The following is a 25,048-nucleotide window of genomic DNA, read 5'->3' as shown; positions in this document are numbered from 1 at the left end:
TGGTTCCAGCGAGTCGAACAGGTGGCTCCGGCGTTCTTGGCAGGTGGTTCCAGTCTGTCCGGTATGTGTTTCCGGCGTGTCTGGCACGTGCTTCCGGCACGTCTGAGAGGTGGTTCCGTCATGCGCGGCAGGTGATTCCGGAGTGTCCGCCAGGTGGTTCTGGCGTACCCAGCAGGTGATTTTGGCGTGTCCGGCAGGTGTTTCTGGCGAGTCGAGCAGGTGGCTCCGGCATGCTCGGCAGGTGCTTCCGGCGTCTCCGGCACTTGGTTCTGGTGTGTCTGAGAGCTGGTTCCGGCATGTCCGGCAGATGATTCCGGAGTGTCCGCCAAGTGGTTCTGGCATACCAAGCAGGTGATTTTGGCGTGTCAGGGAAGTGGTACCGGTGAGTCGAGCAGGCGGTTCCGGCGTGCTCAGCAGGTGGTTCAGGCAGTTCTGGCAGGTGGTATCCGTCTGTTCGGGGTGTGGTTCCAGCATCTCATGAACACGTTTCTGGCAAGTCTGAGATGTGGTTCCAGCCGGCCCGACAGGTGTTTCCGCAGTGTCCGCCAAGCGGTTCTGGCGTAGTTGGCAGGTGATTTTGGCATGACTGGAAGGTGGTTCCAGCAAGCCTGGCAGGTGATTCCAAAGTGTTCACCAACTGGTTGTGGCGTAGCCGGCAGGTGATTTTTGCGTGATCGGCAGGTGGTTCTGGCGAGTCGAGCAGGTGGTTCCGGCGTGCTCGGCTGGTGCTTCCGGGGTCATTGGCACGGGGTTCTGGCATGTCTGAGAGGTGGTTCCTGCATGCCCGGCAAGTGATTCCGGAGTGTTCGCCAAGTGGTTCTGGCATAGTCGGCAGGTGATTTTGGCATGTCCGGCAGGTGCTTCAGGCGAGTTGAGCAGGTGGTTCCAACGTGCTTGGCAGGTGCTTCCGGCGTCTCCGGCACGTGTTTCTGGCACATCTGACCGGTGGTTCCGGCATGCCCGAAAGGTGATTCCGGTCTGTCCGGTAGGTGGTTCCAGCCGGCACGGCATGTGGTTCTGGTACGTCTCAGAGGTGGTTGCGCATGCCCAACAGGTGATTCCGGACTGTCCGCCACATGGTTCTGGCACGTCTGAGAGGTGGTTCCGGCATGCCCGGCAGGTCATCCCAGAGAGTCCTCCAAGTGGTTCTGGCATAACACGCAGGTGATTTTGGCGTGTCAGGCAGGTTGTTCCGTTGTGCTTGGCAGGTGGTTCAGGCTTGGCCGGCAGGTGGTTCCAGACTGTCCAGGACGTGTTTCCAGCTTCTCCGGCAGGTGGTTCTGGTACGTCTGAGAGGTGGTTCCGCCATGGCTGGCAGGTGATTCCGGACCGTCCCCCAGGTGGTCCTGGCATAGCCAGCAGTTGATATTGGCCTGTCCGGCAGGTGGTTCCAGAGAGTCGAACAGGTGGCTCCGGCGTGCTCGGCAGGTGGTTCCGGTCTGTCCATTAGGTCATTCCGGCGTGTCCGGCACGTGCTTCCTGCACGTCTGAGAGGTGGTTCCGGCATGCGCGACAGGTGGTTTCGGAGTGTCCGCCAGGTGGTTCTGGCGTACCCGGCAGGTGATTTTGGCGTGTCCGGCAGGTGTTTCTGGCGAGTCGAGCAGGTGGCTCCGGCATGCTCGGCAGGTGCTTCCGGCGTCTCCGGCACGTGGTTCTGGTGTGTCTGAGAGCTGGTTCCGGCATGTCCGGCAGATGATTCCGGAGTGTCCGCCAAGTGGTTCTGGCATACCCGGCTGGTGATTTGGGCATGTCAGGTAGGTGGCTCCGGCGTGCTCGGCAGGTTGTTCAGACGGGTCTGGCAGGTGTTTTCCGTCTGTTCGGGGTGTGGTTCCAGCATCTCATGCACATGGTTCTGGCACGTCTGAGATGTGGTTCCGGCCGGCCCGACAGGTGTTTCCACAGTGTCCGCCAAGTGGTACTGGCGTAGTTGGCAGGTGATTTTGGCATGACCGGCAGGTGGTTCCAGCAAGCCCGGCAGGTGATTCCGAAGTGTTCCCCAACTGGTTGTGGCGTAGCCGGCAGGTGATTTTTGCGTGTCCGGCAGGTGGTTCTGGCGAGTCGAGCAGGTGGTTCCGGCGTGCTCGGCAGGTGCTTCCGGGGTCATTGGCACGTGGTTCTGGCATATCTGAGAGGTGGTTCCGGCATGCCCGGCAGGTGATTCCGGAGTGTTCGCCAAGTGTTTCCGGCGTAGCCGGCAGGTGATTCTGCATGTCCAGCGGTCGTTCCGGCGGGTCGAGCCGGTGGTTCCGGCGTGTCCGGCAGGTGGTTCCGGTCTGTCTGGCAGGTGGTTCTGTGGTGTCCGGCACGAGGTTCAGTCTGAGAGGCTGTGCCGGCATGCCCCTCACGTGATTCCGGCTTGTCCCCGAAGTGGTGCTGGTGTAGCGGGCAGGTGATTTTGGCGTGTCGGGCAGGTGGTTCAGGCGAGTTGAGCAGGTGGTTGCGACGTGCTCGGCAGGTGCTTCCGGCGTCTCCGGCACGTGTTTCTGGCACATCTGACTGGTGGTTCCGGCATGCCCAAAAGTTGATTCCGGTCTGTCCGGTAGGTGGTTCCGGCGTGCACGGCACGTGGTTCTGGTACGTGTCAGAGGTGGTTGCATATGCCCAACAGGTGATTCCGGACTGTGCGCCACGTGCTTCTGGCACGTCTGAGAGGTGGTTCCAACATGCCCGGCAGGTCATTTCGGAGAGTCGTCCAAGTGGTTCTGGCGTAGCCCGCAGGTGGTTCCGCCGTGCTCGGCAGGTGGTTCAGGCATGGCCGTCACGTGGTTCCAGTCTGTCCAGGACGTGTTTCCAGCTTCTCCGGCAGGTGGTTCTGGTACGTCTGAGAGGTGGTTCCGCCATGGCTGGCAGGTGATCCCGGACTGTCCCCCAGGTGGTTCTGGCATAGCCAGCAGTTGATATTGGCCTGTCCGGCAGGTGGTTCCAGCGAGTCGAACAGGTGGCTCCGGCGTTCTTGGCAGGTGGTTCCGGTCTGTCTGGTAGGTGTTTCCGGCGTGTCTGGCACGTGCTTCCGGCACGTCTGAGAGGTGGTTCCGTCATGCGCGGCAGGTGATTCCGGAGTGTCCGCCAGGTGGTTCTGGCGTACCCAGCAGGTGATTTTGGCGTGTCCGGCAGGTGTTTCTGGCGAGTCGAGCAGGTGGCTCCGGCATGCTCGGCAGGTGCTTCCGGCGTCTCCGGCACTTGGTTCTGGTGTGTCTGAGAGCTGGTTCCGGCATGTCCGGCAGATGATTCCGGAGTGTCCGCCAAGTGGTTCTGGCATACCCAGCAGGTGATTTTGGCGTGTCAGGCAGGTGGTACCGGTGAGTCGAGCAGGTGGTTCCGGCGTGCTCAGCAGGTGGTTCAGGCGGTTCTGGCAGGTGGTATCCGTCTGTTCGGGGTGTGGTTCCAGCATCTCATGAACACGTTTCTGGCAAGTCTGAGATGTGGTTCCAGCCGGCCCGACAGGTGTTTCCGCAGTGTCCGCCAAGCGGTTCTGGCGTAGTTGGCAGGTGATTTTGGCATGACTGGCAGGTGGTTCCAGCAAGCCTGGCAGGTGATTCCAAAGTGTTCACCAACTGGTTGTGGCGTAGCCGGCAGGTGATTTTTGCGTGATCGGCAGGTGGTTCTGGCGAGTCGAGCAGGTGGTTCCGGCGTGCTCGGCTGGTGCTTCCGGGGTCATTGGCACGGGGTTCTGGCATGTCTGAGAGGTGGTTCCTGCATGCCCGGCAAGTGATTCCGGAGTGTTCGCCAAGTGGTTCTGGCATAGTCGGCAGGTGATTTTGGCATGTCCGGCAGGTGGTTCAGGCGAGTTGAGCAGGTGGTTCCAACGTGCTTGGCAGGTGCTTCCGGCGTCTCCGGCACGTGTTTCTGGCACATCTGACAGGTGGTTCCGGCATGCCCGAAAGGTGATTCCGGTCTGTCCGGTAGGTGGTTCCAGCCGGGACGGCATGTGGTTCTGGTACGTCTCAGAGGTGGTTGCGCATGCCCAACAGGTGATTCCGGACTGTCCGCCACATGGTTCTGGCACGTCTGAGAGTTGGTTCCGGCATGCCCGGCAGGTCATCCCAGAGAGTCCTCCAAGTGGTTCTGGCATAACACGCAGGTGATTTTGGCGTGTCAGGCAGGTTGTTCCGTTGTGCTTGGCAGGTGGTTCAGGCTTGGCCGGCAGGTGGTTCCAGACTGTCCAGGACATGTTTCCAGCTTCTCCGGCAGGTGGTTCTGGTACGTCTGAGAGGTGGTTCCGCCATGGCTGGCAGGTGATTCCGGACCGTCCCCCAGGTGGTTCTGGCATAGCCAGCAGTTGATATTGGCCTGTCCGGCAGGTGGTTCCAGAGAGTCGAACAGGTGGCTCCGGCGTGCTCGGCAGGTGGTTCCGGTCTGTCCGGTAGGTCATTCCGGCGTGTCCGGCACGTGCTTCCTGCACGTCTGAGAGGTGGTTCCGGCATGCGCGACAGGTGGTTTCGGAGTGTCCGCCAGGTGGTTCTGGCGTACCCGGCAGGTGATTTTGGCGTGTCCGGCAGGTGTTTCTGGCGAGTCGAGCAGGTGGCTCCGGCATGCTCGGCAGGTGCTTCCGGCGTCTCCGGCACGTGGTTCTGGTGTGTCTGAGAGCTGGTTCCGGCATGTCCGGCAGATGATTCCGGAGTTTTCCGCCAAGTGGTTCTGGCATACCCAGCTGGTGATTTGGGCATGTCAGGTAGGTGGCTCCGGCGTGCTCGGCAGGTTGTTCAGACGGGTCTGGCAGGTGTTTTCCGTCTGTTCTGGGTGTGGTTCCAGCATCTCATGCACATGGTTCTGGCACGTCTGAGATGTGGTTCCGGCCGGCCCGACAGGTGTTTCCACAGTGTCCGCCAAGTGGTACTGGCGTAGTTGGCAGGTGATTTTGGCATGACCGGCAGGTGGTTCCAGCAAGCCCGGCAGGTGATTCCGAAGTGTTCCCCAACTGGTTGTGGCGTAGCCGGCAGGTGATTTTTGCGTGTCCGGCAGGTGGTTCTGGCGAGTCGAGCAGGTGGTTCCGGCGTGCTCCGCAGGTGCTTCCGGGGTCATTGGCACGTGGTTCTGGCATATCTGAGAGGTGGTTCCGGCATGCCCGGCAGGTGATTCCGGAGTGTTCGCCAAGTGTTTCCGGCGTAGCCGGCAGGTGATTTTGCATGTCCAGCGGTCGTTCCGGCGGGTCGAGCCGGTGGTTCCGGCGTGTCCGGCAGGTGGTTCCGGTCTGTCCGGCAGGTGGTTCTGTGGTGTCCGGCACGAGGTTCAGTCTGAGAGGCTGTGCCGGCATGCCCCTCACGTGATTCCGGCTTGTCCCCGAAGTGGTGCTGGTGTAGCGGGCAGGTGATTTTGGCGTGTCCGGCAGGTGGTTCAGGCGAGTTGAGCAGGTGGTTGCGACGTGCTCGTCAGGTGCTTCCGGCGTCTCCGGCACGTGTTTCTGGCACATCTGACTGGTGGTTCCGGCATGCCCAAAAGTTGATTCCGGTCTGTCCGGTAGGTGGTTCCGGCGTGCACGGCACGTGGTTCTGGTACGTGTCAGAGGTGGTTGCGTATGCCCAACAGGTGATTCCGGACTGTCCGCCACGTGCTTCTGGCACGTCTGAGAGGTGGTTCCAACATGCCCGGCAGGTCATTTCGGAGAGTCGTCCAAGTGGTTCTGGCGTAGCCCGCAGGTGATTTTGGCGTGTCCGGCAGGTGGTTCCGCCGTGCTCGGCAGGTGGTTCAGGCATGGCCGTCACGTGGTTCCAGTCTGTCCAGGACGTGTTTCCAGCTTCTCCGGCAGGTGGTTCTGGTACGTCTGAGAGGTGGTTCCGCCATGGCTGGCAGGTGATCCCGGACTGTCCCCCAGGTGGTTCTGGCATAGCCAGCAGTTGATATTGGCCTGTCCGGCAGGTGGTTCCAGCGAGTCGAACAGGTGGCTCCGGCGTTCTTGGCAGGTGGTTCCGGTCTGTCCGGTAGGTGTTTCCGGCGTGTCTGGCACGTGCTTCCGGCACGTCTGAGAGGTGGTTCCGTCATGCGCGGCAGGTGATTCCGGAGTGTCCGCCAGGTGGTTCTGGCGTACCCAGCAGGTGATTTTGGCGTGTCCGGCAGGTGTTTCTGGCGAGTCGAGCAGGTGGCTCCGGCATGCTCGGCAGGTGCTTCCGGCGTCTCCGGCACTTGGTTCTGGTGTGTCTGAGAGCTGGTTCCGGCATGTCCGGCAGATGATTCCGGAGTGTCCGCCAAGTGGTTCTGGCATACCCAGCAGGTGATTTTGGCGTGTCAGGGAGGTGGTACCGGTGAGTCGAGCAGGTGGTTCAGGCGGTTCTGGCAGGTGGTATCCGTCTGTTCGGGGTGTGGTTCCAGCATCTCATGAACACGTTTCTGGCAAGTCTGAGATGTGGTTCCAGCCGGCCCGACAGGTGTTTCCGCAGTGTCCGCCAAGCGGTTCTGGCGTAGTTGGCAGGTGATTTTGGCATGACTGGCAGGTGGTTCCAGCAAGCCTGGCAGGTGATTCCAAAGTGTTCACCAACTGGTTGTGGCGTAGCCGGCAGGTGATTTTTGCGTGATCGGCAGGTGGTTCTGGCGAGTCGAGCAGGTGGTTCCGGCGTGCTCGGCTGGTGCTTCCGGGGTCATTGGCACGGGGTTCTGGCATGTCTGAGAGGTGGTTCCTGCATGCCCGGCAAGTGATTCCGGAGTGTTCGCCAAGTGGTTCTGGCATAGTCGGCAGGTGATTTTGGCATGTCCGGCAGGTGGTTCAGGCGAGTTGAGCAGGTGGTTCCAACGTGCTTGGCAGGTGCTTCCGGCGTCTCCGGCACGTGTTTCTGGCACATCTGACAGGTGGTTCCGACATGCCCGAAAGGTGATTCCGGTCTGTCCGGTAGGTGGTTCCAGCCGGCACGGCATGTGGTTCTGGTACGTCTCAGAGGTGGTTGCGCATGCCCAACAGGTGATTCCGGACTGTCCGCCACATGGTTCTGGCACGTCTGAGAGGTGGTTCCGGCATGCCCGGCAGGTCATCCCAGAGAGTCCTCCAAGTGGTTCTGGCATAACACGCAGGTGATTTTGGCGTGTCAGGCAGGTTGTTCCGTTGTGCTTGGCAGGTGGTTCAGGCTTGGCCGGCAGGTGGTTCCAGACTGTCCAGGACGTGTTTCCAGCTTCTCCGGCAGGTGGTTCTGGTACGTCTGAGAGGTGGTTCCGCCATGGCTGGCAGGTGATTCCGGACCGTCCCCCAGGTGGTTCTGGCATAGCCAGCAGTTGATATTGGCCTGTCCGGCAGGTGTTTCTGGCGAGTCGAGCAGGTGGCTCCGGCATGCTCGGCAGGTGCTTCCGGCGTGTCCGGCACGTGGTTCTGGTGTGTCTGAGAGCTGGTTCCGGCATGTCCGGCAGATGATTCCGGAGTTTTCCGCCAAGTGGTTCTGGCATACCCGGCTGGTGATTTGGGCATGTCAGGTAGGTGGCTCCGGCGTGCTCGGCAGGTTGTTCAGACGGGTCTGGCAGGTGTTTTCCGTCTGTTCTGGGTGTGGTTCCAGCATCTCATGCACATGGTTCTGGCACGTCTGAGATGTGGTTCCGGCCGGCCCGACAGGTGTTTCCACAGTGTCCGCCAAGTGGTACTGGCGTAGTTGGCAGGTGATTTTGGCATGACCGGCAGGTGGTTCCAGCAAGCCCGGCAGGTGATTCCGAAGTGTTCCCCAACTGGTTGTGGCGTAGCCGGCAGGTGATTTTTGCGTGTCCGGCAGGTGGTTCTGGCGAGTCGAGCAGGTGGTTCCGGCGTGCTCCGCAGGTGCTTCCGGGGTCATTGGCACGTGGTTCTGGCATATCTGAGAGGTGGTTCCGGCATGCCCGGCAGGTGATTCCGGAGTGTTCGCCAAGTGTTTCCGGCGTAGCCGGCAGGTGATTTTGCATGTCCAGCGGTCGTTCCGGCGGGTCGAGCCGGTGGTTCCGGCGTGTCCGGCAGGTGGTTCCGGTCTGTCCGGCAGGTGGTTCTGTGGTGTCCGGCACGAGGTTCAGTCTGAGAGGCTGTGCCGGCATGCCCCTCACGTGATTCCGGCTTGTCCCCGAAGTGGTGCTGGTGTAGCGGGCAGGTGATTTTGGCGTGTCCGGCAGGTGGTTCAGGCGAGTTGAGCAGGTGGTTGCGACGTGCTCGTCAGGTGCTTCCGGCGTCTCCGGCACGTGTTTCTGGCACATCTGACTGGTGGTTCCGGCATGCCCAAAAGTTGATTCCGGTCTGTCCGGTAGGTGGTTCCGGCGTGCACGGCACGTGGTTCTGGTACGTGTCAGAGGTGGTTGCGTATGCCCAACAGGTGATTCCGGACTGTCCGCCACGTGCTTCTGGCACGTCTGAGAGGTGGTTCCAACATGCCCGGCAGGTCATTTCGGAGAGTCGTCCAAGTGGTTCTGGCGTAGCCCGCAGGTGATTTTGGCGTGTCCGGCAGGTGGTTCCGCCGTGCTCGGCAGGTGGTTCAGGCATGGCCGTCACGTGGTTCCAGTCTGTCCAGGACGTGTTTCCAGCTTCTCCGGCAGGTGGTTCTGGTACGTCTGAGAGGTGGTTCCGCCATGGCTGGCAGGTGATCCCGGACTGTCCCCCAGGTGGTTCTGGCATAGCCAGCAGTTGATATTGGCCTGTCCGGCAGGTGGTTCCAGCGAGTCGAACAGGTGACTCCGGCGTTCTTGGCAGGTGGTTCCGGTCTGTCCGGTAGGTGTTTCCGGCGTGTCTGGCACGTGCTTCCAGCACGTGTGAGAGGTGGTTCCGTCATGCGCGGCAGGTGATTCCGGAGTGTCCGCCAGGTGGTTCTGGCGTACCCAGCAGGTGATTTTGGCGTGTCCGGCAGGTGTTTCTGGCGAGTCGAGCAGGTGGCTCCGGCATGCTCGGCAGGTGCTTCCGGCATCTCCGGCACTTGGTTCTGGTGTGTCTGAGAGCTGGTTCTGGCATGTCCGGCAGATGATTCCGGAGTGTACGCCAAGTGGTTCTGGCATACCCAGCAGGTGATTTTGGCTTGTCAGGGAGGTGGTACCGGTGAGTCGAGCAGGTGGTTCCGGCGTGCTCAGCAGGTGGTTCAGGCGGTTCTGGCAGGTGGTATCCGTCTGTTCGGGGTGTGGTTCCAGCATCTCATGAACACGTTTCTGGCAAGTCTGAGATGTGGTTCCAGCCGGCCCGACAGGTGTTTCCGCAGTGTCCGCCAAGCGGTTCTGGCGTAGTTGGCAGGTGATTTTGGCATGACTGGCAGGTGGTTCCAGCAAGCCTGGCAGGTGATTCCAAAGTGTTCACCAACTGGTTGTGGCGTAGCCGGCAGGTGATTTTTGCGTGATCGGCAGGTGGTTCTGGCGAGTCGAGCAGGTGGTTCCGGCGTGCTCGGCTGGTGCTTCCGGGGTCATTGGCACGGGGTTCTGGCATGTCTGAGAGGTGGTTCCTGCATGCCCGGCAAGTGATTCCGGAGTGTTCGCCAAGTGGTTCTGGCATAGTCGGCAGGTGATTTTGGCATGTCCGGCAGGTGGTTCAGGCGAGTTGAGCAGGTGGTTCCAACGTGCTTGGCAGGTGCTTCCGGCGTCTCCGGCACGTGTTTCTGGCACATCTGACAGGTGGTTCCGGCATGCCCGAAAGGTGATTCCGGTCTGTCCGGTAGGTGGTTCCAGCCGGCACGGCATGTGGTTCTGGTACGTCTCAGAGGTGGTTGCGCATGCCCAACAGGTGATTCCGGACTGTCCGCCACATGGTTCTGGCACGTCTGAGAGGTGGTTCCGGCATGCCCGGCAGGTCATCCCAGAGAGTCCTCCAAGTGGTTCTGGCATAACACGCAGGTGATTTTGGCGTGTCAGGCAGGTTGTTCCGTTGTGCTTGGCAGGTGGTTCAGGCTTGGCCGGCAGGTGGTTCCAGACTGTCCAGGACGTGTTTCCAGCTTCTCCGGCAGGTGGTTCTGGTACGTCTGAGAGGTGGTTCCGCCATGGCTGGCAGGTGATTCCGGACCGTCCCCCAGGTGGTTCTGGCATAGCCAGCAGTTGATATTGGCCTGTCCGGCAGGTGGTTCCAGCGAGTCGAACAGGTGGCTCCGGCGTGCTCGGCAGGTGGTTCCGGTCTGTCTGGTAGGTCATTCTGGCGTGTCCGGCACGTGCTTCCTGCACGTCTGAGAGGTGGTTCCGGCATGCGCGACAGGTGGTTTCGGAGTGTCCGCCAGGTGGTTCTGGCGTACCCGGCAGGTGATTTTGGCGTGTCCGGCAGGTGTTTCTGGCGAGTCGAGCAGGTGGCTCCGGAATGCTCGGCAGGTGCTTCCGGCGTCTCCGGCACGTGGTTCTGGTGTGTCTGAGAGCTGGTTCCGGCATGTCCGGCAGATGATTCCGGAGTTTTCCGCCAAGTGGTTCTGGCATACCCGGCTGGTGATTTGGGCATGTCAGGTAGGTGGCTCCGGCGTGCTCGGCAGGTTGTTCAGACGGGTCTGGCAGGTGTTTTCCGTCTGTTCTGGGTGTGGTTCCAGCATCTCATGCACATGGTTCTGGCACGTCTGAGATGTGGTTCCGGCCGGCCCGACAGGTGTTTCCACAGTGTCCGCCAAGTGGTACTGGCGTAGTTGGCAGGTGATTTTGGCATGACCGGCAGGTGGTTCCAGCAAGCCCGGCAGGTGATTCCGAAGTTTTCCCCAACTGGTTGTGGCGTAGCCGGCAGGTGATTTTTGCGTGTCCGGCAGGTGGTTCTGGCGAGTCGAGCAGGTGGTTCCGGCGTGCTCGGCAGGTGCTTCCGGGGTCATTGGCACGTGGTTCTGGCATATCTGAGAGGTGGTTCCGGCATGCCCGGCAGGTGATTCCGGAGTGTTCGCCAAGTGTTTCCGGCGTAGCCGGCAGGTGATTTTGCATGTCCAGCGGTCGTTCCGGCGGGTCGAGCCGGTGGTTCCGGCGTGTCCGGCAGGTGGTTCCGGTCTGTCCGGCAGGTGGTTCTGTGGTGTCCGGCACGAGGTTCAGTCTGAGAGGCTGTGCCGGCATGCCCCTCACGTGATTCCGGCTTGTCCCCGAAGTGGTGCTGGTGTAGCGGGCAGGTGATTTTGGCGTGTCCGGCAGGTGGTTCAGGCGAGTTGAGCAGGTGGTTGCGACGTGCTCGGCAGGTGCTTCCGGCGTCTCCGGCACGTGTTTCTGGCACATCTGACTGGTGGTTCCGGCATGCCCAAAAGTTGATTCCGGTCTGTCCGGTAGGTGGTTCCGGCGTGCACGGCACGTGGTTCTGGTACGTGTCAGAGGTGGTTGCGTATGCCCAACAGGTGATTCCGGACTGTCCGGCACGTGCTTCTGGCACGTCTGAGAGGTGGTTCCAACATGCCCGGCAGGTCATTTCGGAGAGTCGTCCAAGTGGTTCTGGCGTAGCCCGCAGGTGATTTTGGCGTGTCCGGCAGGTGGTTCCGCCGTGCTCGGCAGGTGGTTCAGGCATGGCCGTCACGTGGTTCCAGTCTGTCCAGGACGTGTTTCCAGCTTCTCCGGCAGGTGGTTCTGGTACGTCTGAGAGGTGGTTCCGCCATGGCTGGCAGGTGATCCCGGACTGTCCCCCAGGTGGTTCTGGCATAGCCAGCAGTTGATATTGGCCTGTCCGGCAGGTGGTTCCAGCGAGTCGAACAGGTGGCTCCGGCGTTCTTGGCAGGTGGTTCCGGTCTGTCCGGTAGGTGTTTCCGGCGTGTCTGGCACGTGCTTCCGGCACGTCTGAGAGGTGGTTCCGTCATGCGCGGCAGGTGATTCCGGAGTGTCCGCCAGGTGGTTCTGGCGTACCCAGCAGGTGATTTTGGCCTGACTGGCAGGTGGTTCCAGCAAGCCTGGCAGGTGATTCCAAAGTGTTCACCAACTGGTTGTGGCGTAGCCGGCAGGTGATTTTTGCGTGATCGGCAGGTGGTTCTGGCGAGTCGAGCAGGTGGTTCCGGCGTGCTCGGCTGGTGCTTCCGGGGTCATTGGCACGGGGTTCTGGCATGTCTGAGAGGTGGTTCCTGCATGCCCGGCAAGTGATTCCGGAGTGTTCGCCAAGTGGTTCTGGCATAGTCGGCAGGTGATTTTGGCATGTCTGGCAGGTGGTTCAGGCGAGTTGAGCAGGTGGTTCCAACGTGCTTGGCAGGTGCTTCCGGCGTCTCCGGCACGTGTTTCTGGCACATCTGACAGGTGGTTCCGGCATGCCCGAAAGGTGATTCCGGTCTGTCCGGTAGGTGGTTCCAGCCGGCACGGCATGTGGTTCTGGTACGTCTCAGAGGTGGTTGCGCATGCCCAACAGGTGATTCCGGACTGTCCGCCACATGGTTCTGGCACGTCTGAGAGGTGGTTCCGGCATGCCCGGCAGGTCATCCCAGAGAGTCCTCCAAGTGGTTCTGGCATAACACGCAGGTGATTTTGGCGTGTCAGGCAGGTTGTTCCGTTGTGCTTGGCAGGTGGTTCAGGCTTGGCCGGCAGGTGGTTCCAGACTGTCCAGGACGTGTTTCCAGCTTCTCCGGCAGGTGGTTCTGGTACGTCTGAGAGGTGGTTCCGCCATGGCTGGCAGGTGATCCCGGACTGTCCCCCAGGTGGTTCTGGCATAGCCAGCAGTTGATATTGGCCTGTCCGGCAGGTGGTTCCAGCGAGTCGAACAGGTGGCTCCGGCGTTCTTGGCAGGTGGTTCCAGTCTGTCCGGTAGGTGTTTCCGCCGTGTCTGGCACGTGCTTCCGGCACGTCTGAGAGGTGGTTCCGGCATGCGCGGCAGGTGATTCCGGAGTGTCCGCCAGGTGGTTCTGGCGTACCCAGCAGGTGATTTTGGCGTGTCCGGCAGGTGTTTCTGGCGAGTCGAGCAGGTGGCTCCGGCATGCTCGGCAGGTGCTTCCGGCGTCTCCGGCACTTGGATCTGGTGTGTCTGAGAGCTGGTTCCGGCATGTCCGGCAGATGATTCCGGAGTGTCCGCCAAGTGGTTCTGGCATACCAAGCAGGTGATTTTGGCGTGTCAGGGAAGTGGTACCGGTGAGTCGAGCAGGCGGTTCCGGCGTGCTCAGCAGGTGGTTCAGGCGGTTCTGGCAGGTGGTATCCGTCTGTTCGGGGTGTGGTTCCAGCATCTCATGAACACGTTTCTGGCAAGTCTGAGATGTGGTTCCAGCCGGCCCGACAGGTGTTTCCGCAGTGTCCGCCAAGCGGTTCTGGCGTAGTTGGCAGGTGATTTTGGCATGACTGGCAGGTGGTTCCAGCAAGCCTGGCAGGTGATTCCAAAGTGTTCACCAACTGGTTGTGGCGTAGCCGGCAGGTGATTTTTGCGTGATCGACAGGTGGTTCTGGCGAGTCGAGCAGGTGGTTCCGGCGTGCTCGGCTGGTGCTTCCGGGGTCATTGGCACGGGGTTCTGGCATGTCTGAGAGGTGGTTCCTGCATGCCCGGCAAGTGATTCCGGAGTGTTCGCCAAGTGGTTCTGGCATAGTCGGCAGGTGATTTTGGCATGTCCGGCAGGTGCTTCAGGCGAGTTGAGCAGGTGGTTCCAACGTGCTTGGCAGGTGCTTCCGGCGTCTCCGGCACGTGTTTCTGGCACATCTGACAGGTGGTTCCGGCATGCCCGAAAGGTGATTCCGGTCTGTCCGGTAGGTGGTTCCAGCCGGCACGGCATGTGGTTCTGGTACGTCTCAGAGGTGGTTGCGCATGCCCAACAGGTGATTCCGGACTGTCCGCCACATGGTTCTGGCACGTCTGAGAGGTGGTTCCGGCATGCCCGGCAGGTCATCCCAGAGAGTCCTCCAAGTGGTTCTGGCATAACACGCAGGTGATTTTGGCGTGTCAGGCAGGTTGTTCCGTTGTGCTTGGCAGGTGGTTCAGGCTTGGCCGGCAGGTGGTTCCAGACTGTCCAGGACGTGTTTCCAGCTTCTCCGGCAGGTGGTTCTGGTACGTCTGAGAGGTGGTTCCGCCATGGCTGGCAGGTGATTCCGGACCGCCCCCCAGGTGGTTCTGGCATAGCCAGCAGTTGATATTGGCCTGTCCGGCAGGTGGTTCCAGAGAGTCGAACAGGTGGCTCCGGCGTGCTCGGCAGGTGGTTCCGGTCTGTCCGGTAGGTCATTCCGGCGTGTCCGGCACGTGCTTCCTGCACGTCTGAGAGGTGGTTCCGGCATGCGTGACAGGTGGTTTCGGAGTGTCCGCCAGGTGGTTCTGGCGTACCCGGCAGGTGATTTTGGCGTGTCCGGCAGGTGTTTCTGGCGAGTCGAGCAGGTGGCTCCGGCATGCTCGGCAGGTGCTTCCGGCGTCTCCGGCACGTGGTTCTGGTGTGTCTGAGAGCTGGTTCCGGCATGTCCGGCAGATGATTCCGGAGTTTGCCGCCAAGTGGTTCTGGCATACCCGGCTGGTGATTTGGGCATGTCAGGTAGGTGGCTCCGGCGTGCTCGGCAGGTTGTTCAGACGGGTCTGGCAGGTGTTTTCCGTCTGTTCTGGGTGTGGTTCCAGCATCTCATGCACATGGTTCTGGCACGTCTGAGATGTGGTTCCGGCCGGCCCGACAGGTGTTTCCACAGTGTCCGCCAAGTGGTACTGGCGTAGTTGGCAGGTGATTTTGGCATGACCGGCAGGTGGTTCCAGCAAGCCCGGCAGGTGATTCCGAAGTGTTCCCCAACTGGTTGTGGCGTAGCCGGCAGGTGATTTTTGCGTGTCCGGCAGGTGGTTCTGGCGAGTCGAGCAGGTGGTTCCGGCGTGCTCGGCAGGTGCTTCCGGGGTCATTGGCACGTGGTTCTGGCATATCTGAGAGGTGGTTCCGGCATGCCCGGCAGGTGATTCCGGAGTGTTCGCCAAGTGTTTCCGGCGTAGCCGGCAGGTGATTTTGCATGTCCAGCGGTCGTTCCGGCGGGTCGAGCCGGTGGTTCCGGCGTGTCTGGCAGGTGGTTCCGGTCTGTCCGGCAGGTGGTTCTGTGGTGTCCGGCATGAGGTTCAGTCTGAGAGGCTGTGCCGGCATGCCCCTCACGCGATTCCGGCTTGTCCCCGAAGTGGTGCTGGTGTAGCGGGCAGGTGATTTTGGCGTGTCCGGCAGGTTGTTCAGGCGAGTTGAGCAGGTGGTTGCGACGTGCTCGTCAGGTGCTTCCGGCGTCTCCGGCACGTGTTTCTGGCACATCTGACTGGTGGTTCCGGCATGCCCAAAAGTTGATTCCGGTCTGTCCGGTAGGTGGTTCCGGCGTGCACGGCACGTGGTTCTGGTACGTGTCAGAGGTGGTTGCGTATGCCCAACAGGTGATTCCGGACTGTCCGCCACGTGCTTCTGGCACGTCTGAGAGGTGGTTCCAACATGCCCGGCAGGTCATTTCGGAGAGTCGTCCAAGTGGTTCTGGCGTAGCCCGCAGGTGATTTTGGCGTGTCCGGCAGGTGGTTCCGCCGTGCTCGGCAGGTGGTTCAGGCATGGCCGTCACGTGGTTCCAGTCTGTCCAGGACGTGTTTCCAGCTTCTCCGGCAGGTGGTTCTGGTACGTCTGAGAGGTGGTTCCGCCATGGCTGGCAGGTGATCCCGGACTGTCCCCCAGGTGGTTCTGGCATAGCCAGCAGTTGATATTGGCCTGTCCGGCAGGTGGTTCCAGCGAGTCGAACAGGTGGCTCCGGCGTTCTTGGCAGGTGGTTCCAGTCTGTCCGGTAGGTGTTTCCGCCGTGTCTGGCACGTGCTTCCGGCACGTCTGAGAGGTGGTTCCGGCATGCGCGGCAGGTGATTCCGGAGTGTCCGCCAGGTGGTTCTGGCGTACCCAGCAGGTGATTTTGGCGTGTCCGGCAGGTGTTTCTGGCGAGTCGAGCAGGTGGCTCCGGCATGCTCGGCAGGTGCTTCCGGCGTCTCCGGCACTTGGTTCTGGTGTGTCTGAGAGCTGGTTCCGGCATGTCCGGCAGATGATTCCGGAGTGTCCGCCAAGTGGTTCTGGCATACCAAGCAGGTGATTTTGGCGTGTCAGGGAAGTGGTACCGGTGAGTCGAGCAGGCGGTTCCGGCGTGCTCAGCAGGTGGTTCAGGCAGTTCTGGCAGGTGGTATCCGTCTGTTCGGGGTGTGGTTCCAGCATCTCATGAACACGTTTCTGGCAAGTCTGAGATGTGGTTCCAGCCGGCCCGACAGGTGTTTCCGCAGTGTCCGCCAAGCGGTTCTGGCGTAGTTGGCAGGTGATTTTGGCATGACTGGCAGGTGGTTCCAGCAAGCCTGGCAGGTGATTCCAAAGTGTTCACCAACTGGTTGTGGCGTAGCTGGCAGGTGATTTTTGCGTGATCGGCAGGTGGTTCTGGCGAGTCGAGCAGGTGGTTCCGGCGTGCTCGGCTGGTGCTTCCGGGGTCATTGGCACGGGGTTCTGGCATGTCTGAGAGGTGGTTCCTGCATGCCCGGCAAGTGATTCCGGAGTGTTCGCCAAGTGGTTCTGGCATAGTCGGCAGGTGATTTTGGCATGTCCGGCAGGTGGTTCAGGCGAGTTGAGCAGGTGGTTCCAACGTGCTTGGCAGGTGCTTCCGGCGTCTCCGGCACGTGTTTCTGGCACATCTGACAGGTGGTTCCGGCATGCCCGAAAGGTGATTCCGGTCTGTCCGGTAGGTGGTTCCAGCCAGCACGGCATGTGGTTCTGGTACGTCTCAGAGGTGGTTGCGCATGCCCAACAGGTGATTCCGGACTGTCCGCCACATGGTTCTGGCACGTCTGAGAGTTGGTTCCGGCATGCCCGGCAGGTCATCCCAGAGAGTCCTCCAAGTGGTTCTGGCATAACACGCAGGTGATTTTGGCGTGTCAGGCAGGTTGTTCCGTTGTGCTTGGCAGGTGGTTCAGGCTTGGCCGGCAGGTGGTTCCAGACTGTCCAGGACGTGTTTCCAGCTTCTCCGGCAGGTGGTTCTGGTACGTCTGAGAGGTGGTTCCGCCATGGCTGGCAGGTGATTCCGGACCGTCCCCCAGGTGGTTCTGGCATAGCCAGCAGTTGATATTGGCCTGTCCGGCAGGTGGTTCCAGAGAGTCGAACAGGTGGCTCCGGCGTGCTCGGCAGGTGGTTCCGGTCTGTCCGGTAGGTCATTCCGGCGTGTCCGGCACGTGCTTCCTGCACGTCTGAGTGGTGGTTCCGGCATGCGCGACAGGTGGTTTCGGAGTGTCCGCCAGGTGGTTCTGGCGTACCCGGCAGGTGATTTTGGCGTGTCCGGCAGGTGTTTCTGGCGAGTCGAGCAGGTGGCTCCGGCATGCTCGGCAGGTGCTTCCGGCGTCTCCGGCACGTGGTTCTGGTGTGTCTGAGAGCTGGTTCCGGCATGTCCGGCAGATGATTCCGGAGTTTTCCGCCAAGTGGTTCTGGCATACCCAGCTGGTGATTTGGGCATGTCAGGTAGGTGGCTCCGGCGTGCTCGGCAGGTTGTTCAAACGGGTCTGGCAGGTGTTTTCCGTCTGTTCTGGGTGTGGTTCCAGCATCTCATGCACATGGTTCTGGCACGTCTGAGATGTGGTTCCGGCCGGCCCGACAGGTGTTTCCACAGTGTCCGCCAAGTGGTACTGGCGTAGTTGGCAGGTGATTTTGGCATGACCGGCAGGTGGTTCCAGCAAGCCCGGCAGGTGATTCCGAAGTGTTCCCCAACTGGTTGTGGCGTAGCCGGCAGGTGATTTTTGCGTGTCCGGCAGGTGGTTCTGGCGAGTCGAGCAGGTGGTTCCGGCGTGCTCGGCAGGTGCTTCCGGGGTCATTGGCACGTGGTTCTGGCATATCTGAGAGGTGGTTCCGGCATGCCCGGCAGGTGATTCCGGAGTGTTCGCCAAGTGTTTCCGGCGTAGCCGGCAGGTGATTCTGCATGTCCAGCGGTCGTTCCGGCGGGTCGAGCCGGTGGTTCCGGCGTGTCCGGCAGGTGGTTCCGGTCTGTCTGGCAGGTGGTTCTGTGGTGTCCGGCACGAGGTTCAGTCTGAGAGGCTGTGCCGGCATGCCCCTCACGTGATTCCGGCTTGTCCCCGAAGTGGTGCTGGTGTAGCGGGCAGGTGATTTTGGCGTGTCGGGCAGGTGGTTCAGGCGAGTTGAGCAGGTGGTTGCGACGTGCTCGGCAGGTGCTTCCGGCGTCTCCGGCACGTGTTTCTGGCACATCTGACTGGTGGTTCCGGCATGCCCAAAAGTTGATTCCGGTCTGTCCGGTAGGTGGTTCCGGCGTGCACGGCACGTGGTTCTGGTACGTGTCAGAGGTGGTTGCATATGCCCAACAGGTGATTCCGGACTGTGCGCCACGTGCTTCTGGCACGTCTGAGAGGTGGTTCCAACATGCCCGGCAGGTCATTTCGGAGAGTCGTCCAAGTGGTTCTGGCGTAGCCCGCAGGTGGTTCCGCCGTGCTCGGCAGGTGGTTCAGGCATGGCCGTCACGTGGTTCCAGTCTGTCCAGGACGTGTTTCCAGCTTCTCCGGCAGGTGGTTCTGGTACGTCTGAGAGGTGGTTCCGCCATGGCTGGCAGGTGATCCCGGACTGTCCCCCAGGTGGTTCTGGCATAGCCAGCAGTTGATATTGGCCTGTCCGGCAGGTGGTTCCAGCGAGTCGAACAGGTGGCTCCGGCGTTCTTGGCAGGTGGTTCCGGTCTGTCCGGTAGGTGTTTCCGGCGTGTCTGGCACGTGCTTCCGGCACGTCTGAGAGGTGGTTCCGTCATGCGCGGCAGGTGATTCCGGAGTTTCCGCCAGGTGGTTCTGGCGTACCCAGCAGGTGATTTTGGCGTGTCCGGCAGGTGTTTCTGGCGAGTCGAGCAGGTGGCTCCGGCATGCTCGGCAGGTGCTTCCGGCGTCTCCGGCACTTGGTTCTGGTGTGTCTGAGAGCTGGTTCCGGCATGTCCGGCAGATGATTCCGGAGTGTCCGCCAAGTGGTTCTGGCATACCCAGCAGGTGATTTTGGCGTGTCAGGCAGGTGGTACCGGTGAGTCGAGCAGGTGGTTCCGGCGTGCTCAGCAGGTGGTTCAGGCGGTTCTGGCAGGTGGTATCCGTCTGTTCGGGGTGTGGTTCCAGCATCTCATGAACACGTTTCTGGCAAGTCTGAGATGTGGTTCCAGCCGGCCCGACAGGTGTTTCCGCAGTGTCCGCCAAGCGGTTCTGGCGTAGTTGGCAGGTGATTTTGGCATGACTGGCAGGTGGTTCCAGCAAGCCTGGCAGGTGATTCCAAAGTGTTCACCAACTGGTTGTGGCGTAGCCGGCAGGTGATTTTTGCGTGATCGGCAGGTGGTTCTGGCGAGTCGAGCAGGTGGTTCCGGCGTGCTCGGCTGGTGCTTCCGGGGTCATTGGCACGGGGTTCTGGCATGTCTGAGAGGTGGTTCCTGCATGCCCGGCAAGTGATTCCGGAGTGTTCGCCAAGTGGTTCTGGTATAGTCGGCAGGTGATTTTGGCATGTCCGGCAGGTGGTTCAGGCGAGTTGAGCAGGTGGTTCCAACGTGCTTGGCAGGTGCTTCCGGCGTCTCCGGCACGTGTTTCTGGCACATCTGACAGGTGGTTCCGGCATGCCCGAAAGGTGATTCCGGTCTGTCCGGTAGGTGGTTCCAGCCTGCACGGCATGTGGTTCTGGTACGTCTCAGAGGTGGTTGCGCATGCCCAACAGGTGATTCCGGACTGTCCGCCACATGGTTCTGGCACGTCTGAGAGTTGGTTCCGGCATGCCCGGCAGGTCATCCCAGAGAGTCCTCCAAGTGGTTCTGGCATAACACGCAGGTGATTTTGGCGTGTCAGGCAGGTTGTTCCGTTTTGCTTGGCAGGTGGTTCAGGCTTGGCCGGCAGGTGGTTCCAGACTGTCCAGGACGTGTTTCCAGCTTCTCCGGCAGGTGGTTCTGGTACGTCTGAGAGGTGGTTCCGCCATGGCTGGCAGGTGATTCCGGACCACCCCCCAGGTGGTTCTGGCATAGCCAGCAGTTTATATTGGCCTGTCCGGCAGGTGGTTCCAGAGAGTCGAACAGGTGGCTCCGGCGTGCTCGGCAGGTGGTTCCGGTCTGTCCGGTAGGTCATTCCGGCGTGTCCGGCACGTGCTTCCTGCACGTCTGAGAGGTGGTTCCGGCATGCGCGACAGGTGGTTTCGGAGTGTCCGCCAGGTGGTTCTGGCGTACCCGGCAGGTGATTTTGGCGTGTCCGGCAGGTGTTTCTGGCGAGTCGAGCAGGTGGCTCCGGCATGCTCGGCAGGTGCTTCCGGCGTCTCCGGCACGTGGTTCTGGTGTGTCTGAGAGCTGGTTCCGGCATGTCCGGCAGATGATTCCGGAGTTTTCCGCCAAGTGGTTCTGGCACACCCGGCTGGTGATTTGGGCATGTCAGGTAGGTGGCTCCGGCGTGCTCGGCAGGTTGTTCAGACGGGTCTGGCAGGTGTTTTCCGTCTGTTCGGGGTGTGGTTCCAGCATCTCATGCACATGGTTCTGGCACGTCTGAGATGTGGTTCCGGCCGGCCCGACAGGTGTTTCCACAGTGTCCGCCAAGTGGTACTGGCGTAGTTGGCAGGTGATTTTGGCATGACCGGCAGGTGGTTCCAGCAAGCCCGGCAGGTGATTCCGAAGTGTTCCCCAACTGGTTGTGGCGTAGCCGGCAGGTGATTTTTGCGTGTCCGGCAGGTGGTTCTGGCGAGTCGAGCAGGTGGTTCCGGCGTGCTCGGCTGGTGCTTCCGGGGTCATTGGCACGTGGTTCTGGCATATCTGAGAGGTGGTTCCGGCATGCCCGGCAGGTGATTCCGGAGTGTTCGCCAAGTGTTTCCGGCGTAGCCGGCAGGTGATTTTGCATGTCCAGCGGTCGTTCCGGCGGGTCGAGCCGGTGGTTCTGGCGTGTCCGGCAGGTGGTTCCGGTCTGTCCGGCAGGTGGTTCTGTGGTGTCCGGCACGAGGTTCAGTCTGAGAGGCTGTGCCGGCATGCCCCTCACGTGATTCCGGCTTGTCCCCGAAGTGGTGCTGGTGTAGCGGGCAGGTGATTTTGGCGTGTCCGGCAGGTGGTTCAGGCGAGTTGAGCAGGTGGTTGCGACGTGCTCGGCAGGTGCTTCCGGCGTCTCCGGCACGTGTTTCTGGCACATCTGACTGGTGGTTCCGGCATGCCCAAAAGTTGATTCCGGTCTGTCCGGTAGGTGGTTCCGGCGTGCACGGCACGTGGTTCTGGTACGTGTCAGAGGTGGTTGCGTATGCCCAACAGGTGATTTCGGACAGTCCGCCACGTGCTTCTGGCACGTCTGAGAGGTGGTTCCAACATGCCCGGCAGGTCATTTCGGAGAGTCGTCCAAGTGGTTCTGGCGTAGCCCGCAGGTGATTTTGGCGTGTCCGGCAGGTGGTTCCGCCGTGCTCGGCAGGTGGTTCAGGCATGGCCGTCACGTGGTTCCAGTCTGTCCAGGACGTGTTTCCAGCTTCTCCGGCAGGTGGTTCTGGTACGTCTGAGAGGTGGTTCCGCCATGGCTGGCAGGTGATCCCGGACTGTCCCCCAGGTGGTTCTGGCATAGCCAGCAGTTGATATTGGCCTGTCCGGCAGGTGGTTCCAGCGAGTCGAACAGGTGGCTCCGGCGTTCTTGGCAGGTGGTTCCAGTCTGTCCGGTATCTGTTTCCGGCGTGTCTGGCACGTGCTTCCGGCACGTCTGAGAGGTGGTTCCGTCATGCGCGGCAGGTGATTCCGGAGTGTCCGCCAGGTGGTTCTGGCGTACCCAGCAGGTGATTTTGGCGTGTCCGGCAGGTGTTTCTGGCGAGTCGAGCAGGTGGCTCCGGCATGCTCGGCAGGTGCTTCCGGCGTCTCCGGCACTTGGTTCTGGTGTGTCTGAGAGCTGGTTCCGGCATGTCCGGCAGATGATTCCGGAGTGTCCGCCAAGTGGTTCTGGCATACCAAGCAGGTGATTTTGGCGTGTCAGGGAAGTGGTACCGGTGAGTCGAGCAGGCGGTTCCGGCGTGCTCAGCAGGTGGTTCAGGCGGTTCTGGCAGGTGGTATCCGTCTGTTCGGGGTGTGGTTCCAGCATCTCATGAACACGTTTCTGGCAAGTCTGAGATGTGTTTCCAGCCGGCCCGACAGGTGTTTCCGCAGTGTCCGCCAAGCGGTTCTGGCGTAGTTGGCAGGTGATTTTGGCATGACTGGAAGGTGGTTCCAGCAAGCCTGGCAGGTGATTCCAAAGTCTTCACCAACTGGTTGTGGCGTAGCCGGCAGGTGATTTTTGCGTGATCGGCAGGTGGTTCTGGCGAGTCGAGCAGGTGGTTCCGCCGTGCTCGGCTGGTGCTTCCGGGGTCATTGGCACGGGGTTCTGGCATGTCTGAGAGGTGGTTCCTGCATGCCCGGCAAGTGATTCCGGAGTGTTCGCCAAGTGGTTCTGGCATAGTCGGCAGGTGATTTTGGCATGTCCGGCAGGTGCTTCAGGCGAGTTGAGCAGGTGGTTCCAACGTGCTTGGCAGGTGCTTCCGGCGTCTCCGGCACGTGTTTCTGGCACATCTGACCGGTGGTTCCGGCATGCCCGAAAGGTGATTCCGGTCTGTCCGGTAGGTGGTTCCAGCCGGCACGGCATGTGGTTCTGGTACGTCTCAGAGGTGGTTGCGCATGCCCAACAGGTGATTCCGGACTGTCCGCCACATGGTTCTGGCACGTCTGAGAGGTGGTTCCGGCATGCCCGGCAGGTCATCCCAGAGAGTCCTCCAAGTGGTTCTGGCATAACACGCAGGTGATTTTGGCGTGTCAGGCAGGTTGTTCCGTTGTGCTTGGCAGGTGGTTCAGGCTTGGCCGGCAGGTGGTTCCAGACTGTCCAGGACGTGTTTCCAGCTTCTCCGGCAGGTGGTTCTGGTACGTCTGAGAGGTGGTTCCGCCATGGCTGGCAGGTGATTCCGGACCGCCCCCCAGGTGGTTCTGGCATAGCCAGCAGTTTATATTGGCCTGTCCGGCAGGTGGTTCCAGAGAGTCGAACAGGTGGCTCCGGCGTGCTCGGCAGGTGGTTCCGGTCTGTCCGGTAGGTCATTCCGGCGTGTCCAGCACGTGCTTCCTGCACGTCTGAGAGGTGGTTCCGGCATGCGCGACAGGTGGTTTCGGAGTGTCCGCCAGGTGGTTCTGGCGTACCCGGCAGGTGATTTTGGCGTGTCCGGCAGGTGTTTCTGGCGAGTCGAGCAGGTGGCTCCGGCATGCTCGGCAGGTGCTTCCGGCGTCTCCGGCACGTGGTTCTGGTGTGTCTGAGAGCTGGTTCCGGCATGTCCGGCCGATGATTCCGGAGTGTCCTCCAAGTGGTTCTGGCATACCCGGCTGGTGATTTGGGCATGTCAGGTAGGTGGCTCCGGCGTGCTCGGCAGGTTGTTCAGACGGGTCTGGCAGGTGTTTTCCGTCTGTTCTGGGTGTGGTTCCAGCATCTCATGCACATGGTTCTGGCACGTCTGAGATGTGGTTCCGGCCGGCCCGACAGGTGTTTCCACAGTGTCCGCCAAGTGGTACTGGCGTAGTTGGCAGGTGATTTTGGCATGACCGGCAGGTGGTTCCAGCAAGCCCGGCAGGTGATTCCGAAGTGTTCCCCAACTGGTTGTGGCGTAGCCGGCAGGTGATTTTTGCGTGTCCGGCAGGTGGTTCTGGCGAGTCGAGCAGGTGGTTCCGGCGTGCTCGGCAGGTGCTTCCGGGGTCATTGGCACGGGGTTCTGGCATATCTGAGAGGTGGTTCCGGCATGCCCGGCAGGTGATTCCGGAGTGTTCGCCAAGTGTTTCCGGCGTAGCCGGCAGGTGATTTTGCATGTCCAGCGGTCGTTCCGGCGGGTCGAGCCGGTGGTTCCGGCGTGTCCGGCAGGTGGTTCCGGTCTGTCCGGCAGGTGGCTCTGTGGTGTCCAGCACGAGGTTCAGTCTGAGAGGCTGTGCCGGCCTGCCCCTCACGTGATTCCGGCTTGTCCCCGAAGTGGTGCTGGTGTAGCGGGCAGGTGATTTTGGCGTGTCGGGCAGGTGGTTCAGGCGAGTTGAGCAGGTGGTTGCGACGTGCTCGGCAGGTGCTTCCGGCGTCTCCGGCACGTGTTTCTGGCACATCTGACTGGTGGTTCCGGCATGCCCAAAAGTTGATTCCGGTCTGTCCGGTAGGTGGTTCCGGCGTGCACGGCACGTGGTTCTGGTACGTGTCAGAGGTGGTTGCGTATGCCCAACAGGTGATTCCGGACTGTCCGCCACGTGCTTCTGGCACGTCTGAGAGGTGGTTCCAACATGCCCGGCAGGTCATTTCGGAGAGTCGTCCAAGAGGTTCTGGCGTAGCCCGCAGGTGATTTTGGCGTGTCCGGCAGGTGGTTCCGCCGTGCTCGGCAGGTGGTTCAGGCATGGCCGTCACGTGGTTCCAGTCTGTCCAGGACGTGTTTCCAGCTTCTCCGGCAGGTGGTTCTGGTACGTCTGAGAGGTGGTTCCGCCATGGCTGGCAGGTGATCCCGGACTGTCCCCCAGGTGGTTCTGGCATAGCCAGCAGTTGATATTGGCCTGTCCGGCAGGTGGTTCCAGCGAGTCGAACAGGTGGCTCCGGCGTTCTTGGCAGGTGGTTCCAGTCTGTCCGGTAGGTGTTTCCGGCGTGTCTGGCACGTGCTTCCGGCACGTCTGAGAGGTGGTTCCGTCATGAGCGGCAGGTGATTCCGGAGTGTCCGCCAGGTGGTTCTGGCGTACCCGGCAGGTGGTTTTGGCGTGTCCGGTAGGTGTTTCTGGCGAGTCGAGCAGGTGGCTCCGGCATGCTCGGCAGGTGCTTCCGGCGTCTCCGGCACTTGGTTCTGGTGTGTCTGAGAGCTGGTTCCGGCATGTCCGGCAGATGATTCCGGAGTGTCCGCCAAGTGGTTCTGGCATACCCAGCAGGTGATTTTGGCGTGTCAGGGAGGTGGTACCGGTGAGTCGAGCAGGTGGTTCCGGCGTGCTCAGCAGGTGGTTCAGGCGGTTCTGGCAGGTGGTATCCGTCTGTTCGGGGTGTGGTTCCAGCATCTCATGAACACGTTTCTGGCAAGTCTGAGATGTGGTTCCAGCCGGCCCGACAGGTGTTTCCGCAGTGTCCGCCAAGCGGTTCTGGCGTAGTTGGCAGGTGATTTTGGCATGACTGGCAGGTGGTTCCAGCAAGCCTGGCAGGTGATTCCAAAGTGTTCACCAACTGGTTGTGGCGTAGCCGGCAGGTGATTTTTGCGTGATCGGCAGGTGGTTCTGGCGAGTCGAGCAGGTGGTTCCGGCGTGCTCGGCTGGTGCTTCCGGGGTCATTGGCACGGGGTTCTGGCATGTCTGAGAGGTGGTTCCTGCATGCCCGGCAAGTGATTCCGGAGTG

The sequence above is a fragment of the Equus caballus genome, chromosome 15 (genome assembly GCF_041296265.1).
Source record: "Equus caballus isolate H_3958 breed thoroughbred chromosome 15, TB-T2T, whole genome shotgun sequence".
NCBI classification, from domain to species: Eukaryota; Metazoa; Chordata; class Mammalia; order Perissodactyla; family Equidae; genus Equus; species Equus caballus.
Note: the sequence above shows the minus strand (reverse complement) of the source record.